The sequence below is a fragment of the Alligator sinensis genome, unplaced genomic scaffold (genome assembly GCF_000455745.1).
Source record: "Alligator sinensis unplaced genomic scaffold, ASM45574v1 scaffold280_1, whole genome shotgun sequence".
Taxonomy (NCBI): domain Eukaryota; kingdom Metazoa; phylum Chordata; order Crocodylia; family Alligatoridae; genus Alligator; species Alligator sinensis.
The window spans coordinates 3,861,110-3,864,192 of record NW_005841835.1 but is presented as its reverse complement, the minus strand read 5'-3'; the positions used below and the strand labels follow the sequence as shown (position 1 = coordinate 3,864,192).

Here is a 3,083-nt window from a genome sequence, read left to right as displayed (position 1 = left end):
CCCCAACCAAGCAGTGATGTGCTGCAACCCAGTCAGGGTGGCTGCTGGAAGAGAGAACCCAGATTCCTTCCCTTGCAAGGGGCCCCCCACCACCTCCTCCAGTCAGGCTGAAGTGTGCACCATGGTGCCAGGGCAGCTGCAGGGACAGAAACCCCAATTCCCTTGACCCACCCTCACCAGGCTTTGTGGACTGGGATCAGAGGCTGTGATCATCTGTGAACATCTGTTGTGTTATAGCTGTAAAGTATTTTCAGCACGCTTAAAACACATTAAGTGTAACTTCTCTACCTAGCCTAAAGTACACCACACTACCCTGACTTCAGCCATTTTAGATTAAAACAGTTCTTTGGTTTTCCAGAAATCCCATATTCAGTTAAATAGTTACCAGTGGCAGGTTCCATGTGTTAGGCCCTCTCTGCATATGCAAGTAAAGGCCCAGTGGGATCTAACGTGCAATCCACACACTTATGACTCCTGCCATGCCACACATGCATGGCAGGATTTGTAATTGTGGGATTGTGCATTAGATCCTATTGTGCTTTATTGCCAGTTCAGGGAGAGCCTGATCCTGGGCTCCCCCTGCACTAGCAAAAAGGAAGCTCTTAAAGCTGGAATCCTTCTCAGTTGAGGGGCTCCCAGCCTCAGGGGTGCCCCATGCACCCCCAGGGCTGGGAGATCACATCAGTCATGATGTCCCAGGCTTCAGGGTGTGTGAAACCCAAGGGATTCGTGCATCACTAAGCCTGGGAGATCACAGCTGCCATGATCCTGCAGGCTTGGGGGTTTCACATTGGGCTTGGTGCACCCCCGCAGCTGGGAGCCCCATCAGTTGAAACCCAGGGCTCAGCTAGGTTTCTCAGGGAATTGGGCTCCCAGCCACAAGGGAGATCCTGCTAAAACCCACACATTAAAAGTCAATAACAACCAGCTATGGAGTTAGTACACATTTTTAAGGTCTAACTTTACAACTGGTTGGAGCTTTTTATGGTGTGATACCTGCTTTGCAAGTGTAGTTGGTTTTAAGGTAATTGTGCAATTAACCAATTAATTAGGTGATGCCTTTAACATACAGAGGGGGCCTTAGTCCTACTTATTTGCCAGGTTCTAGATGCAAACTAAAGAAGACCATATTTTCTATCTCACCCTTATACACCTGAGGTAATGTCAGCTAAACAGCAGTTGTGGTTGCTAACTCTTCCAGTTAGTTGTCATTCCCAATATTATTGCTCACTCCTTCCACTGATGCAGAACCAGTTATATCAAGCTTTGTTCCTATCAGGAATTCACACAAAATGAAGGGGTGATCCTTAGCTTCTCCTTTTGGGTTGCTTTCTGATTGAGATCTATGTCACTAAAACAAAGCAGTCAAAACCAAGGCTCAGGAAACACTGCATGGAAAATTTACTTAAAACTGATTTCAGCATTTTCATGAAAAATTATATTGATTTTTTTTCCCATAAAAATGAACAGATTTTTCTATTTAAAAATATAAAAGGAAAAATTATTTCCACAAACTTTCATTTAATTTTTAAACTCTATTTTGAAATACAATTTCAAATACAAATTGTAATGTTAAAACTTCAGAAATTAATGAATGATTAAATTTATATTTTTATAATATCAGTACCTAATGTGACACACAATATAAGGCAGGGCAGGTTAGCACCTTCAAGACTGACTGGTCCAGAGAGACTTAAGCTTTCATAGATGACAGCTGACGTAACATCTGAAGAAGTAGGCTGTTGCCTATGTAAGTTTATGCCTCTAAACCATTTAATTTTTAAGGGGGCCTATACACATGCAGGGAACCTGCTCCAACACGCTGTAATTACAGCATGTCAGAGCAGACTTGATTAATCAAGTCTTGATTAATCAAGTCTGCTGGAGAATGGTAATTACTGTGCTCCAGCAGACTAACATCATGTGTATCAGTGTCTTGGAGCCGCTCTAAATAAAGCCTCCCCTCCCCACCCTCCCTGGAACGTGTATAAATGCCCTAAGGTGCTGCTACCCTGCCCTGCCTTGTTGCTGACTCCAGTCTGTTAGAACTAATGACCTCATATATTATGCTGTTATTATAGTTGTAGCTTTTCTTTTAAAATAATTGAGAGTGGTTGCTACTAACTATATATTGACACATTTTATCTTATTTTCTAGATTAGCCTATCTCCTGTTTGTGTTGTAATGGAACTGTTAGATACATTGTCAGTTTGATCTAAAAAATAAGATTAGCACTCAGTATATTAATTAGTATACCAGGTGTTTTCAGTATCTTTGTGCTAGTCTAGGATTTTTTTCCCCAGGATATTGAAAACCTCTGATTCTCTAATTAGACCAGTAAATGGTTATCTTGTTTTCTAGATCAAGAAGTCACTTTTTTGTATTGCAATTAAACTGTAGATACTATGAATGGTTTCATCTAGAAAATAAGGTAATATATTTCAATGTGTGCTATGTAATGTCTGCTCTTAAGTATTTTTAAAATAAATTAATATAAAACAAATTAACAGAATATTTAAAGTATTATGTCTTAATGATGTCTTAATATGACTTGAACGTATGTGTTGTCATAGTCTGCCCTATTACTGACTTAGAAAATGTTATAAAAATATTTAAAAAGGAAAAGAAAATGCATGAAATAAATTTCAAAACCACCTTAAACTAAATTTTTAATTTTTCAGAAGTTAATTTTTCAAATTGGAAATATTCATAGATTGTAGAGTTGGAAGGGACCACAATGGATCATTGTGTCCGACCCCCTGCCCCTGGCAAGAAAGAGGACCGAGGTCAGATGACCCCAGCCAGGTGACTATCTAGCCTCCTCTTGAAGACCTCCAAGCTAGGTGATAGCATCACCTCTCTTGGAAGCCCAGATCCTGGCCACCCTTACTGTGAAAAATGTCTTCCTAACATCTAACCTAAATCCACTGTCAACTAGTTTACACCCGTTATTCCTAGTCACTCCCTGGGGCGCCTTAGTAAACAGTGCTTCCCCTATTCCCCGTTGACCTCCCCTAATAAATTTATAGGCAGCCACAAGATCTCCCCTCAGCCGTCTCTTGTGAAGGCTGAAGAGATTCAGC

General features: G+C 40.7%; 1 protein-coding gene across 8 annotated transcripts in view; it reads left to right on the top strand.

Annotated features, from left to right (window-relative positions):
• MIPOL1 (mirror-image polydactyly 1) overlaps positions 1 to 3,083 on the top strand; it is a 357,774-nt gene that overhangs the window by 252,933 nt on the left and 101,758 nt on the right. The window lies entirely within an intron of this gene.